This window comes from Chiloscyllium plagiosum, chromosome 7, assembly GCF_004010195.1.
Source record: "Chiloscyllium plagiosum isolate BGI_BamShark_2017 chromosome 7, ASM401019v2, whole genome shotgun sequence".
Lineage (NCBI taxonomy): Eukaryota > Metazoa > Chordata > Chondrichthyes > Orectolobiformes > Hemiscylliidae > Chiloscyllium > Chiloscyllium plagiosum.
The window spans coordinates 50,276,374-50,293,442 of record NC_057716.1 but is presented as its reverse complement, the minus strand read 5'-3'; the positions used below and the strand labels follow the sequence as shown (position 1 = coordinate 50,293,442).

The following is a 17,069-nucleotide window of genomic DNA, read 5'->3' as shown; positions in this document are numbered from 1 at the left end:
CATTAGTTTAATCCACCGAGGTCTCAAATGCAGTCTTAATCCTCTCTGTTGCTCCCAGTAATGTAATTTAACAATGATTATTTTTTCTCTGTATGTTGTCATCTGTTTGGTACTGATAAGAGCTTCTCTGTGACAAGAGAATTTTCTACTTTTCAGGCAGTTTGCTACATTCATTGAACTTCCAAAACCTACCAGCGATGATGCGGGAACTGAAATTTCAGACCAGCAGGCAAGACAGTTAAGTAACATGATTCAGTTCACCATAGGAATATAAATGAGAGACAACATATTTATATATGAACGTCAGTGTACATGCTTTTTAGAAAGATTCTGGTCTATTAAGACCAACGAGTTTCCTATGTAACATTAATATAAATATTTTCAGAATAATGTCATAGCTTATTGAAAAATTTATGAAGAACAGCTTCTATTTCAAATTTGTATTCATGTATTTTTATGAGGTTTGTTACATTTAGAAACTATGGTTGGTTCAAACTTATGGAATATACAATTTCATTACTATTAAATTAAAGTTAGTTGAACAAAACATTTTACAACTGAAAATACTTAAAGACAGCAAATTTAATATATCTTCTATATACTAAAAGATTTCATTGATAAGTAGGTTGATTGTTTGCTTGGTTTTTGTATTTCACTATTCATCCTAACTTTTAAGTTGCTTTTAAAAAGTAGTGATGAAATTAATTGGTGCACAAGAGACTGCTTAAGCTGTAAATAAAATTAAGCATGGGTAATACATACTGGCCCAGTCAGCAATACCCACATCCTAAACACAAGTGAAGAAATGAAGCTGTTAAAAGGCACTCTGCACTCTACTTACTGCTGAAAGTGGAAGATCATATTTTCAAGTTTCAAATGAACATTACACCTATCGCTGCTCACCACTGCACTGATACCATATTTTAGTAACAAAACTACACTATCAACTCCTTCTTTTTGCCTGTCCTTCCAGAATATCAAATACCCTTCAATACTGAGGTCCCAGCCTTTGTTACCCGGCAATTATGTCTGTATAATATCTACCAAATCATATTCTTTTATATCTGTTTGTGCATTCAACTCATATACATTATTGTTCAGATAAAGAACCATCAATCCCAAACATTTCTAATTTGCTCACCAACCTGCCATGTGGCACTGTATCAAATGCTTCCTGGAAGTCCTAATATACAACATCTACAGCACTACCCTCATGCACTGCTTGTGTCACCTCATCAAAGAATGTAATTAAATTTGTCAGACATGACCTGTCCTTGATAAAGCCATGTTGACTATCTATTATTCACTTACTTTTCTTTAAGTGTTTATTTACTTAATCCTTATTATGGCCTCCATCAGTTTTCCCAAATATTAATATCAAGCTGATAGGTCTGAGGTTACCAGAGTTATCCTTTGTTCCATTTTTAGACAACGGTGTTGCATTTGCAATCCTCCAGTCCCCGCAGACTAATCATGTGTGCAGAGAGGCCTGGAAAATTTCTGTCAATGGCTCAGCAATTTGCTCCCTTAACTCTCAGCAATCTGGGATGCATCCTATTTGGGCCTGATGACTTCTCCACCTGGAGTGTTGCCAGCCTTTTTAACAACTCTTCTTTCTCTATCACTATACTGTTCAGTTGCTCAGCACAGACGTTTTTATCTTGACCACTGTCACCATCTTTTAATTTGGTAAAGACAGAAGCAAAATATTCGTTTAGTACCTCTGCCATATCCTTTACTTCAATGAGCACCTTACCCTGCTTGTTCCTTATGGACCCCACTTTATCCTTCACCAATCTTTTACTATTAATATGCTTGAAGAACCTTTTACTACTTGTTTTAATGCAGTCTGCCATCCTTTCCTCATGCTTCCTCTTAGTCTTCCTTATTCAGAACATAAGAATAGGAGCAGGGGTAAGCCATCTGGCCCTTCAAGCCTGCTCCACCATTCAATAAGATCATGGCTCATCTTTTTGTGGACTTACCCACGCTCTTACTGTATCCCTTGATTCCTTTATTGTTCAAAAACAATCTATCTTAGCTTGAAAAATGTTTACTGAAGTAGCATCAACAACTTCACTGGGCAAGGAATTCCATCGATTTACAACCCTCTGTGTGAAGAGGTTCCTTCTCAATTCAGTCCTAAATCTGCTCCCCCTAATGTTGAGGCTATGCCCTCTTGTCCTATTTTTACCTGCCAGTGGAAACATCCTCTCTACTTCTATCTTATCTATTCCCTTCATAATTTTAAGTGTTTCTATAAGATCCCCCCTCATTCTTCTAAGTTCCAATGAATATAATCCTGGTCTACTCAGTCTCTCCACATAAGCCAACCCCCTCAATTCCTGAATCAACCTAGTGAACCTCCTCTGCGCCCACTCTAGTGCCAATATATCCTTTCTCAAGTAAGAAGACCAGAACTGCATGCAGTACACCAGATGTGGTCTCACCAGCAACCTGTATAGCTGCAACATAACCTCACTGCTTTTAAACCCCATCTCTTTAGCAATGAAGGACAAAATTCCATTTGCCTTCCTAATTACTTGTTGTACCTGCAGACCAACCCTCTGATTCATGCACAAGGACATCCAGGTCCCTCTGCATAGCAGCATGCTGCAACTTTTTACCATTTAAGTAATAAATCTTTTTACTGTTACTCCTACCAAAATAGATGACTTCATATTTATTAACATTGCATTCCATCTGAGAGACCTTTACCCACTCAAAGTATCTATGTTCCTCTGCAAAGTTTCACAGTCCTCTGCACACATTGCTCTGCCACTCATCTTGGTGTCATCTGCAAACTTTGACACACTACATATGGTCCCCAACTCCAAATCATCCATATAAGTTGTGTATAATTGCAGTCGCAACACCGATACCTGAGGCACACCACTAGTTACTGACTGTCAACCAGAATAGCACTCATTTATCCCCATTCTTTGCTTCCTGTTAGTCAACCAATCATCTATCCATGCTAATACTTTACCCATAAAGTCATGCATCTTTTATCTTATGCAGGAGCCTCTTGTGTGGCACCTTATCGAAGGCCTCTTGGTAATCTAGGTACACCACATCTACCAGGTCCCCATTGTCCACCTTGCTCGTAATGTCTTCACAGAATTCCAAAAGATTTGTTAAGCATGACCTGCCTTTCATTAACCCATGCTGCGTCTGCCCAGTAGGACAATTTCTATTGAGATGCTTTGCTATTTCTTCCTTGATAATAGACTCAAGCATCCTCCCCACTATAGAGGTTAAGTTAACCAGTCCATAATTTCCCATCTTTTGTCTAACTCCCTTTTTAAACAGTGGTATCACATCTGCTGTTTTCCAATCTGCTGGAACTGCCCCAGAGCCAAGTGAAGTTTGGAAAATTACAAGTACACTTGCTATTTCTCCCGCCATATCTTTTATTACCCTGGAATGCAGTCTATCGGGGCCAGGAGACTTGTCTATCCTTAGATCTATTAGCTTGCCCAACACTACCTCTTCCATTGTAATGATTGTTTCCAGGTCCTCACCTAACTTCGTCTCTTTGTCAATTACTGGCATGTTATTAGTGCCCTCCACTGTGAAGACCGATACAAAATACCTGCTTAATGCATCGGCCATCTCATCAATCCCATAACTTAAATGGCCCTTCTCATCCTCTAAAAGACCAATGTTTACTTTTGCCACTCTTTTTCATTTTATATATTTATAGAAGCTTTTGCTATCTGTCTTTTTATTCTGTGCTCGTTTTTTCTCATGTTCTATCTTACTTTTCTTTATAGCTATTTTTGTGGTTTTCCATTGACCTTTAAAGTTTGCCCAATTTTCTAGTTTCCTGCTGTTCTTGGCCACTTTGTACACCTTTTCTTTCAATTTGATAGCATCCCTTATTTCCTTAGACACCCATGGCAGATTACCCCTTTTCTTACACTCCTTCCTTTTCACTGGAACATACTATTACTGAACACTTTGAAAAATTGCTATTCCAGCCTGAATCTCTCTCTCCTGCATTTGAGATATTCTTCCTGATTTCTATTGCTATTATTATTCTCTATGCATCATATACCTCCTTTTTCTTGCTCATCAATCTCCTTGGTCATTCATGTACTCTAGCTTTGTATACCCTGTATTTATTTCATGAGTGTGTACCTAACTTGCACCTGTCACAAAGTTGGTCCCTTTTCTTTTAAAAGCTGTTCCTTTTCTCAGGGATACCGTGTCCTTTTTTTTTCAGAAGAATCGTAAACAGCTCCCAGCTCCATGGTGACTAGTTTGGTACAGAGATGAAAAAGGACTTTGAGAGGCTTTTTGTTTATATGTAAACATATTAGACTTCAGGTCAAAGTTTTAGAAGTGACCTGTATAATGAATGGGGAGTGGTCAGCTCTCTAGCTGAGCAGTAGTCCAGAACTAGTTAGTAGTTCAGCTGTTTGGAAACAGGTTGGGAAACTCTCTCTCCTTCTGCCCTTCAAACTTCAACCTATAAGCATATGTTCCATTTTTACTGTGTTTTTTTGAGGAGGTTTACTTATTGGGACTGCTGTGTATATTCAGAACAGCATAATTAAGTCTAGTTTGGATAAACTACATTCTGTAGGGGTTCTTTATTCTGTTCTGTGTTTTACTGTGTAATGCTGTGAATAATGTTTTGTGTTTTAAAACCTGGTAGTCAACTTAGCTAACTCACTCTGGGTGATTTCCACTGTATACTGACTGAAACAGGTTGCAGATTTATGGTCCGGGCTGCCTGCTTAAGAACGTTTTGAGTCATCTGGCCTAGTCCATAACACACCCTTCCCACACTTTCCTTAGTTATCTTTTTGCTGTTTATGTATTTGGAATTGTTGTTGGCTCGCCTTGATTTAACAGGCCGATATTTTCTCGTCACTTCTTTTTGCTTTCGTAGTTTTCTTTTTAATATTGTCCCTGCACTTTCTACACTCCAGATTTTCTGCAATAGGAAGTGTTTCTGATCAGAAATGAACTTTGTTGCCATACCCTATACTATATCTTTTGACACTCAGGAGGGCTGATTTGAGAATGTTGATCCTCTATGTTCATTAGAATGTGTTATGAACCCTCTTTGTTGCTTCCATGAAGACATCCCACTGCTTTGATATAGATTTCTCTTCATGTAGCTTCTTTCAGTTCACAGCTCAGCTTAGTAAAATTGGCCTTTCTCCAGTACATAACTTTCGTTCTTGGCCTACCTTTATCCTATTATACAACCAGTGTATGTTAAGACTCTTTTGTCCACAACTGAATTATGTCCATTACCACTAAAATACCCTTGCCTTCTACCTCTTCAACCTCACCAGATTTATTTCCTAAAACTGTATCCAGAACTGTGCATTCTCTTATTCAGTCTGTTACCTTCTGGCAAAAGAATATTTTCATACATTTTAAAGAATTGTGCACTTGGTAGCTTTTACACTAAATTTATCACAGTTACAAGCAGGATAGATGAAATCCCCTAACATTTATGCCCTTTCGCTTCTGCATTTTCTATTATCCTACATTTCATTTTTACTTCTTTACCTCCCTGTGAATGAATCTATGATGGTCTCTTGCATACATCCTGCAGTGTCATCAGCCCTCTTTTGTTTGCTTTCATGCAAGGGATGTGGGCATTGATGGCTTGGCCAGCATTTGTTATCATTCACTATCTCTCTTGAGAAGGGGGGTAGTGAGCTGCATTTTTAAACAGCTGCAGTCCTTAGAATGCATAAACTTCAGTACTGTTCAGAAGGAAGTTCCAGATTTTGACCCAGAGACAGTGAAGAAAACAGTGATGTAGTTCCAAGTCAGGATGCGCAACTTTGAGGAGAACCTGCAGATAAAAGGCTCCAAAGCAATGTCTGCCCTTGCTCTTTGAGGCTGCAAATTTGAAAAATGCTGTCAAAAGAGCCTTGCTGAGTTACTGCAGTGCATTTTGTAGATGGTACCCACAGCTGTCCTAATGATGCTGGAGAAAGTGCTAAACAAGCAGCCAAGATGGTGACAAGCTTCTGAGTGTTGTTGGTGTTGAACCCATCCAGTTAAGTGGTGAGTATTCCATTACACACCTGAACTTGTCCCTTGTATATGGTGAACAGGCACTGGGAAGATAGGAGAGGAGTTGTGTGCTGCAGAAGTTGTAGCCTCTGACCTGCTCTTCCAGCTAAAGTGCCTGCATGGCTGATGTAATTGTGTATTTGATCAACAGTAACTCCCAACATGTTGATAATGGGAGAATCAAGCAGTTTTAATACCATCAATAGTTAGATTCTCTCTTGTCATTATTTTGCACATATGTGGCAAGTAACATTCAGGCCACACATCAACTTAAGCCTGAAAATTGTCCAGGCTTTGCTGCATGGGCATGCTTTAGTAGATGAGGAGTCACAAATAGTACTGAACATTGTTCGCTCATAATTTGCACATCAGCAGTCCTGACCCAGAGACGGCAAGAAGGCCATTGATGAGGAAGTTGAAGATGTTTGGCACCTGGACACTATCCTGACAAACTCCTGCAGTGATGCCTTGGGGCTGGATGATTGTCCTCCAACAAGCATAACAATCTTCCGTTGTGGTAGGTATGACTTCACCGCATCATTGAAGCAAGGTTGATCTCTTGGGCTGATGGGAATAAATTGGGGAACTACTAAACCATGAGAGTGCAGTGGAATAAAATTCTGATGATGGTCTACAGTACCTCATGGATGCCCAGAGGTAGGAAGACTATCACTGCGCCACAACAGCCAAGTAATATAAACATACGTTACCATGTGAGACGTCCTTCAGGTAAGAGGCATTTAGTCAAGTACTACCAAGTTTAAAACAGACAAAAATGTATTCACAAAATTTACACAATTAAACACAAAGAACAGAATAAAGAACCCCTACAGAAGTCAGTCTATCCAAACTAGACTTAATTATACTGTTCCGAATACACACAACTGTGCCACTAAGCAAACCCCCTTAAAACACAGTTTAAGAAAAAAAGAACAGATGCTTACAGGTTGAAGTTACAAGGGCTGGGGGGGGGGGAAGGGAGGAGAGAGAGAGAGAGGGAGGGAGAGAGAGAGAGAAATTTCACGCAGCTCACTACTGAACTTCTAACCAGTTCTGGACTGTACTGCTCAGCTAGAGAGCTGACTATTCCCCTTTCAGTATACAGGTCACTTCTAAAACATGACCACTTTGGCCTGAAGTCTCATCTGGTTACATATAAACAGAAGGCCTCTCAAAATCCTTTTCATCACTGTACCAAACTAGTCTAAGCCATGCCCATTTACGACCCCTCTGAAAACAATCAAGTACACAGTATCCTTGAGAAAAGGAACAGCTTTTAGGAAACAGGGATCAGCTTTGTGACACCTCCCCAATTTTAAAAAATGAACAATCAATATCAAAAGATGGTTTCATTTTAAAAATGCCTTTTGACAGCCCACTGAAACGTCTGTCACTTTCTAAACAATTTGGTGAGTGGAGCAGCCACACTGCTGGCACGGTGGCTCAGTGGTGAGCACAGCTGCCTCACAGCACCAGGATCCCAGGTTCGATTCCAGCCTTGGGCGACTGTCTGCATGGAGTTTGCACATTCTCCCAGTGTCTGCGTGGGTTTCCTCCGGATGCTCCGGTCCACTCACAGTCCAAAGATGTGCAGGTCAGGTGAATTGGCCTTGGTAAATTGCCCATTGTGTTTGGTGCATTAGTCAGAGGGAAACTGCTCTGGGTGGATTACTCTTCGGAGGGTTGGTGTGGACTGGTTGGGCTGAAGGGCCTGTTTCCACACTGTAGGGAATCTAATCTAATCTAAAGTTCGGCACACATTTTCATTAAAATCCACACAATCCCAGGAATGACGGTGTGGGAAATTTGCCAAATACTTTCCTTTTGCATCCTGTGGGGCCATTTGTCCATGTGTAATAACATGGCACAGGAAGGTAACTTGGGCTTAGGCAAATTCACTTTTAGCTAGGTTTACCACCAAGCCTGCCTTGCCAAGTCGATTGAACAGGTCTGATAAATGCTGTAAATGCTCCTTCCACGAGTGATTGTAAATTACCAGATCATCAATATAACCACACAGTTGGGTAATCCGACAATGACCTCATTAGTCAGTCTCTGAAATGTGGCTGGATTGTTTTTCATAGCAAATGGCATGACTTTGAACTGATATAATCCATTTGGCGTTACTAAGGCCAAAATTGCCTTTGCTCTCTCTGATAGAGGTACCCTCTGAGCAAGTCCAACTTAGAAATAGAAGTTGCTTGTCCCACTTTTTCGACACAGTCCTCCACCCGTGGAATTGGATATGCATCAGTCTTTGTAACAGTGTTGGCTTTGCAATAGTCCACACATAACCATCTGGCTTTGGCACCAGGACTATGGGTGAGCTCCAGTCACTGTAACTCACTTCGATTATGCCATCTCAGACCACGCGCTGTATCTCCTTCTGAACCTGTGCCAACTTTAGAGGGTTATGCCTATAAGGATGTTGCTTAATCGGAACAGCATCTTCTATCTCTAAATCATGCACAATTAGGTTAGTACTTCCCAGTTTATTTCCACATTTCTCCCACATGATAGCAATAATTCTTTCAGGTCATTTTGATTTTCTTGTGGAAGATAACTCAATAATTTATCCCAAGTTTTGACAACTTCCTCATTATCCAATTTGATTTGAGGAATGTCCAATTCAGAATCCTCTGAATTTGATTCTTCCTTCTGTGCTGTAATCAGTAACATCTTCTCCTCTTGCTTTCCTTCCTTAACAAAATACCTTTTGAATGTATTCACATGACACATTCAGATTTCTTCCTGTCTGGAGTCCTTATCAAGTAGTTCACCTCACTCAATTTCTTCTCGATTTGATATGGTCCACTAAACCTTGCTTTAGGTTCACCTGTTATTAAAACTAACACCAATACCTTATCCCCATTGCAAAATTGCGGATTTATGATTTCTTATCTGCTTCCTGTTTCATCGTATGCTGTGATACTGTTAAATGCTGTCTAGCCAACTCTCCAGCTCTATTTAATCATTCTCTAAAATTTGACACAAAGTGCAAATGAATCGACTCTGAATTCTGATGTATTAATTTCTCCTTAATCAATTTTAAAGATTCTCTTACTTCATGCCCAAAAATTAATTCAAGTGGACTGATTTTGATTAATTCATTCAGTGCATCTCTGATCGCAAAACTAACCTGTAACGGAAAATTATCCATTTACTGTGAAATTTAAAAACAATGCTTGTTTAAATCAATGCTGTGCTGAGCGTTGTAAATTATGCTTTGATGAGGTTTGCAGTTAGCTTATCTCTGTTTGAATTTTGTAAACATTCAACTCGACCTTGCGATAGTCGAACTCAGCGAAAGCTGAATAACTGTTATGACTAGGACCAGGGGATGAGAAGATAACAACTTGAGTTTCCCCAGTCTCTGCCCTTGAGAGTGTGATAAGGAACGCTATAAGGCTGGCGTCTAATTTTTCGGTACTCATTGCATTGAGGCATCTGACTTAGTGTAATGAGTCAATCTTGCAAGATTTTTAATAAAGACCCTTGCTTTGCTCTTGCTAATTATTGAGTCAAGTCGATTTAATTTCCACGACAGTAAACTTGGGGGCTCGGTCCGGGACCCCGCGACTGGGTAAGATTCTGAAGATTCCCAGGAGGCGCAGGCGCCAGCGCCTTGAAGGTCTTTCACTTCATCTCGAGCGCTGAACTGGCCCTTTTGCGTGAGAGGACTGGGAATCTGTGGATCACCCAAGCGCCGGGGTTTCGAATCAAATGAGGTTGGAGTAAGAGTCATGGGTTATGTAATCCTGCATAGAGACTCATTCTAAGAGAATAAATACAGCAGGAAAAGGGTATTAGACTAAAACCCCAAGGGAAGGGGCTTGCCGTCTCAAGAGTGTTTAGGAGACAGCAAGGTTAAGGGTGGTTTTAGACTTGGAATCACCACCGGCTGAGTTGGATTCACCTAAGACGTACCGGGTACGTGGCTTCTTGGTTTACGAAAACCAAGGTATTGAGGCGGATGCGCCCAATGCAAGAGGGGACCTCCGGAGGTAAAAGCAATTCAAAGGGAAAAGATAACGGTACCAAGAAAGCGAGAGAGAGAGCGAGCTGAACACTTTTCCAGTTACACTAAAGATGGGCTCCGGCAAGGGCAAACAAAGGGAGAGTCCACACAGGTCTTGGAATGGCCAACCAAAAATACAGTACATGCGAAATAATTATGGCCCAGAGTCTGTGAAGCAGTTAGAATTGTGGATTAAGGAATGTGGTTTTCTGGAGGGAGGAAGTTTTAGTAAAAGGCAGCTGAAAATATTGAGTTTGAGGTTGGAGGAGAGAGAGGAGAAAAGGAAGGGAAAAATAGAACCTGTGAATTGGAGTGCTTATAACATGGGGAAGGCTGAAGCTGATATCAGAAAGGAAATCTCAAGTAAAAGATAGATCAAATACACATGCAAACACCAGCACACATGCAGATGTGCGTGGCAAACAACCTAACAAAGCTTTACAGTGTCTTAAGTTCTGTTTTAGATCCTGACCTTGATGACTGCCCTCCGAGACCTGCAGCCCCCTACAAGATCTGCCTGGCGAAAGTTCCATGTGTGGCCACCGCCTCAGGGCCGGCTGAATCACCGGTAGCATCTCGTACCCGCAACAGATTGAAGCAAGAAGCCAAGAGAAGTTATAACTGGCCAGCCATAAATGTCCATGCCAGAGTAGCCAACCCGCAAGCGGAACAGAAGGGAGACGTTAATGCTTTTGTTGCAGCGCTGGCAACCACCTGTAGGGAGCATTCCCAGTGCGAATGGACATGACCAAAATAGCAATGTGTAAACAACAAGATGATGAGACAGTGTCCCAGTACCTTATGCGCCTCACTGAAGTCCATAATGTCCATAGTGGACTGAGATCACCTGAAGACATAATGGCAGCAAAAATCATGCCGTATGAAGTACACCTGAGGAACAGCTTCATCAATGGAATGAAGGATGAAATAGCCAAAAAGATGGTCACCCAGCAGTTAGAGGAAGGTACTGCAGAAAAAGTGGTCATGGAAGAGATGCGGGCCAAGGTAGATCTGGCGGGTGCTTTGTTTGCGGAGCAATGGACCACTGGGCGAGGCAGTGCCCGCACAGACAGTCCCTATCAGCCCTGGAGGCTGAGTGACAGGGTGACTGACAGGGGAAGGCTGAGGTGGAGGTGGGCAGCCCACAAGGTACACGTAAGCTTTATGCTTGGCAACGAAGACTCGCTTATGTTAATCTCTTCTACTAACCTTACGGGCACTGAGACATGTCACACCTCTACGTTGAGCGCTGAGATTGCGAAGTGTGGATAGTATATCCAATATCACAATGATGCACATAAGTCAATGCCCACCTCTATGTTATATGTGGAAGATACAGGGGCAACATACTCAGTCCTTATATTAAGCCAGTTTAGACAATCGACACAAATAAAGATGAGTAAAAGGTTCCTGAACACAATGGGTGCATCAGGAAACGTGGTGCAGGAGAGATTTTCTACGTCCCTATTGTGCGAAACTACTAACGGGCAAACTTTGCAATTCTCCTTCTTGTTATCGGAATTTTGTTCTTTAAATCTGATGGCTTGGGATCTCATGGTGAGACAGGGCTGGACTTGGTTAGTACTCCGACGGGCTTGCAGGTAATGCAAAGGGAAGATTTACCAGTGCAGGCTGTAAAGTATGACTCACGATCCCGGATGTATGTCTATGAGTGGCGATTAAGCCAGAGAGCGATAAATTCAGTGAGCGATTCACTCGCCCTGGAAGCAAGCAACCATGTTAATCCTATTAACACCGATTTTCTTGCTGGAGATAAGATGCACTGCACAGCACAAATACACCATGACAGCCCTGACGAACCATATGAGAAGAAGTGGTTCAGGAGATTGGTTAGACCAGATCACTTGTTATTGTGCAAATTTCATTGGAGTGATCACAGATGTGCAGTCAATGTGGACTTATCTAAGGTATCTGTAACAGCAAACAGATCCTATATTTTTGATGTGGAAGGGTCCGCTCCTCTCGTGTCACTGGCGAAGGTGTCTGGTGACAGGTGGCAGGATTTGGGACCATGGGTGCTAAAGGCACAAAGAACGAAAGGTTGGGTCTTCAGGGACGATGTGGGTGTCTGGTTCAATGCAGATATGCGGACATATAAGGAGAGACTAAATTGGCTAATTCAGGCATATAGGACAGTCCAGGTAATCCCTGCTAGCCCTGAAAAGCCTAGGGGGATAGCCTGGCGTTTCCCTAAGATAGAAGTCTCGGACCCAAGATTAAAAATGGTCCCTACTGAATTGAGAGAAAAGGGCAAACATGATGTGGGGCTCATACAGGGCTGTGAGCCCATAAGGATAACCCCAAAGTCTGAGTATTGTCCTTGCAGAGCACAATACCCGTTAAAACCTGAAGCCATAGAAGGAATTACTAAAGGCTGGAGTGATAAACCCCTGTGAAAACTAACAGGTGAGAACCCCCATTTTTCCGGTCAAAAAGGCACCCATTCCCGGTGAACCAGAGGAATGGAGGTTTGTTTAAGACCTGCAGACAATCAATAGCGCTGTTGTTCCACGCACCCCAAATGTTCACAACCCTTATACTATATTGGCTCAAATTCCACCGGACAGTAAATGGTTCTCTGTTGTGGATTTAGCAAATGCCTTCTTTAGTGTAACCCGGTGCACCCAGATAGTCAATTCTGGTTCGCTTTTTCATTCAAAGGGAAATCATATACCTTCACGCAACTTTGTCAAGGTTACTGTGAGTCCCCCACCATATATAATGAGGCTGTACGCAGGAGTCTGGAGATTTGTTCTAACCCCGGGGCCAGCGCTTTTGCGGTATGTAGATGATTGCTTGATAGCGGCACCGACAAAGGAACAATGTGAGAAGGATATCCTTACGTTGCTCTGCCATCTAGCAAGGGAAGGGCACAAAGCCAGTCTCACAAAGCTACAATTTGTACAACAACAGGTGAAGTTCTTAGGTCACTTACTATCTGAACAAGGGAAGGCTATTGGTCAAGACAGAGTTCAAGCAATCCAGCAAATTCCAAAGCCTCACACAAAGAAACAATTACTATCCTTTTTTGGACATGTGCTCTTACTGTAGAACGTTTATCCCATATTACACAACCCTTGAGGCGCCCCTAAAGTGACATTGCCCATGGTAAAGTTTTGCAGAACCAGAGTCCATTGCAGTGGACGCCAGAGGCCGAGAGTGCCTTTGTTGAATTAAAAAAGGTGCTCCAAACTACACCTGCACTGGGGATTCAGAATCCAAACAAGCCTTTTGTACAGTGGATGAGTAGCGTGGCTGCAGGATCATGGGGGAAAATTGAGGCCGGTAGCTTATTTTTCAGCTAAACTAGACCCCGTAGTGGCAGAATTGCCTAAATGCCTGCGTGCCGTGGCTGCAGCTGAAAAAGCTGTTGTAGCGTGCAGGGATACAGTTGGCTATGGTGAATTAACCCTTCTGGTCCCACATGCAGTATCCTTACAGCTTTCCGAGGAAAGGACCGCACACATGTCAGTAACACGTTGGCTCAGATATAATACTGTGTTATTGGAAATGCTTAATATTACAATAAAGCGATGTAACATCCTTAACCCTGTTAGCCTTCTCCCCACAGAAGGAGAAAGAGACCCACATGATTGTGTCGCTGTAAGTAATGAAATTTGCAGCCCCAGACCAGATTTGCAGGATTCACCACTTCAGAATCCAGATATGGAGTTTTTTTATGGACAGGTCAACATTCAGGAGCAAGGAGACAGGCCAGAATTGTGTTGGTATGCTGTAGTGACTACCTACGAGATAGTCAAAGTGGGATCACTCCCTTCTCATCTGTCAGTGCAAACAGCGGAGCTGATTGCCTTGACTGAGGCATGTAAATTGGCTGAGGGAAAGACAGTGAATATTTTCACCGATAGCAGATATGCATTCGGGGTTGTACATAATTTTGGAACCCTATGGAAACACAGGGGCTTCTTGACCTCCAATGGAAAGCCCATCACACACCGTGGCCTGATTTCCGACCTCTTGGAAGCGGTCCTATTGCCTAAATCAATTGCTGTGTGTAAGTGTGAAGCCCACACAAAAAATAATGATTTTATTTCTCAAGGCAATGCAAGGGCAGACTCAGCAGCAAAAACAGCAGCCCAGCAGCCAATAAGTGAGCAGATTGACATGTGTATGATGAAAATTTGTACCCCAACAGCAGACATACGGGAGTTACAGTCACAGGCCACACCGGAAGAAAAGCGTGAGTGGACGAAAGCAGGACGCAGTGTGAGGGAAGGAGTATGGCGTGGTCCCAATGGTAAAACCTGCCTACCATGATCATTATTTCCATTCTATGCCAAAATGACACACGGTAAGGACCACATGTCAAAAGGGGGGATGTACGACAGTATTTTGGCACACTGGTACACTAAGGGATTTACTCATTACTCCCAGAAATATTATGAGCGTTGTGTTATCTGTGCCACTAATAATGTGGAGAGGGGAATACAGATGAGTCAGGCAGCACAACCCCAACCCCAAAAACCTTTTGAACATTTACAGATGGATTTCATTGAACTAACGCCCAGTGAAGAGAAAAGGTATTGTCTGGTAATAGTTGATATATTTTCCAAATGGGTGGAAGCGTTCCCCACGTCTAAACAGGGTGCCACTGCAGTAGCCAAAGCTTTACTAACTGAGATAATTCCGAGATAGGGCATCCCTGAAAGGCTTAGTAGCGACAATGGGACACATTTGTCAATAATGCCTGACAGCAGATCAGTGATTACTTGGGAATAAACATGAGACAACACTGTGCCTACACCACTGCCCCACCAAGTGGTGGGGCAGTGGAAAGAGAAAATGCTATCCTAAAAAATAAATTGACAAAATGTTGTGAGGAACTAGGGGTGACATGGACAGAGGCACTTCCGATTGTACTGATGTATATGGGATCTAGGAAGAGAGGAAAAGCTAATCTTAGCCCGTTTGAGATTTTGTTTGGTAGACGGCCCAACACAGGAATTGGCCCAAGACCTCAGGTAAGACATAACAGGTCTCAGTGAGGATAAGATGTTGTGTTCCTGTATAAAACTCTCTACACTTTTATCTCAAATACAGAATCAAGTGAAAGCAGCACTATCCCAACCAGCAGAAGGGAAGCTGCACAATCTAGAACCGGGAGACTGGATAGTGGTGAAAGACTTCAGGAGGAAAAACTGGAGGGCGAAGAGGTGGCTTGGACCGTTTCAAGTGCTCCTTGCAACACAGTCAGCAGTTAAGATCGCAGAAAGAGCCATGTGGATACACGCCAGCCATTGCAAGCTGGGCCTGAGGAGACATCGGACAGCACCGGAACCAATTAAGTGCAAGTAGTGATTAGAAGCCTCATACAAATATGGGGCTGCCCCAGCTCACACTTTTAGCAAATGCCCTGTTAGGACTATTCCTAAGGGCAGGTGCATTCCGTGGACCCCACCCTACCATGGCTTTGACGAGTGTGACGTGTGAACAGATGTTGTGTACAGGGCACACCAGAGCAAGTTGGGTAATGGGATTGCCTCTGGAAACCTAGTTGGCACATTCATCATTCTTAATAAATACTTATTCCCACCTTTTGTTTGAGGTAGGGAACTTACGAAATCAATCAAGACTCTTGTGAAAGGTTCCTCAAATGCTGGAATAGATATTAAAGGTGCATGTCTGTGGTTTTCTGATTAGCTGACATATGTGACGCATCTGGAAAAATTCAACTACATCCTTGTGTAGTCCAGGCCAAGACAAATGTTATTATATTTTAGCCTGTGTTTTCCTCACCCCTAAATGATCTCCAAGTGGAGGTTCATGCGCCACTCGAAGCACCTCCTTTCTACACCCTACTGGTAAAAAAATTTGATGAATCTCTGCCCATTTCTCATCAGCTAGAATGTGTGATGGTCTCCATTTCCTCATTAAGACATCATTTGTTAAGTAATAACACACGGGAATGCACTCACTCTCCTTCTCTGTAAATGCCTTTTGATATAACTTTTAAATTCTCATCTTTCTGCTGTAATTCAATAAGTGTAATAGAGCTAAAGATACTTGCATGTTTATCTAGTTGTTCCTGCTCTATCCCACTTATATGATCAAAAAAAGTCTTGGATAAAGCTATGTCAGCTTCCTTATCTGTGCCTTTTGAACTCTTCTGCTTCAACTTGTGCCTATGTGATCTTGTGACCACACAATCAGGGAAAATTCCTGAATAAAGATCCTTCATTTCTTCTGTTGCCTGCGTCTCCACTGGCTTTTCAATTAGAGTAGGCATCACGCCTACCAGTGAATCAGCTATATCATTTGCAAGGACAAATCATATTCCTGCAGCTGACAGTTTGTCCAGTACCCCTACCACCAATTCTCCACTCTTTTCTGGACTCTCTAGCCTCACTTTGCATAACTGAGCACGTTTTGTCTCACCATGAATTCCTGTTACCAGTACCTTTTTTGGCAATAGTCTCCTCATCCTTCGGCATTACAGACTGAGAGGATCCTGTGTCCCTTAATATTGTAACCTATTTACCTGCTACTCATGGTCTATGTGAATAAACTTTGCCCTTGCATGTATATTTTTTAAACAGATCTGGCACTTCCTTCTTAATCAACCTCTGATCATTTTTAATACTGAGGTAGTTGTCTAACTTTCCTTGTGCTTTTTGTTACTAGTCCAACAAAACTTCAAGGCTTGTCTGGTTTTCCTACATATGGCTTTCTCCTCACCCACCAACACTGATTTTGTCTGGCCCATGTTATTACAATGTAAACACCAGAGTTTTTTAATTTCTTTGACCCCCTCAATGGTTTCCTTTTCATTCTGTGGTAAGTTATATGATCTTCACTGAGATCTACCTTTCCCTTTCCACATGAGGATTTCTCTTTACCCCAATTTCTATCCCTCATGGACTGAAATTGATTCTGGAAGCCAAACCGAGTTTTATGGACCAGCTGAAAATCATCAGCCACCTCAGCTGCTAACCTTACCGGTTTATCTCTCTGTTCTTCCACA

The 17,069-nt window shown here is 42.1% G+C and overlaps 1 protein-coding gene across 10 annotated transcripts in view; it reads right to left on the bottom strand.

Moving 5' to 3' along the window:
- The window catches only part of ubr3 (ubiquitin protein ligase E3 component n-recognin 3), a 351,638-nt gene that overhangs the window by 91,695 nt on the left and 242,874 nt on the right, over positions 1-17,069 (bottom strand). The gene's annotated exons all lie outside the window — the stretch shown is intronic.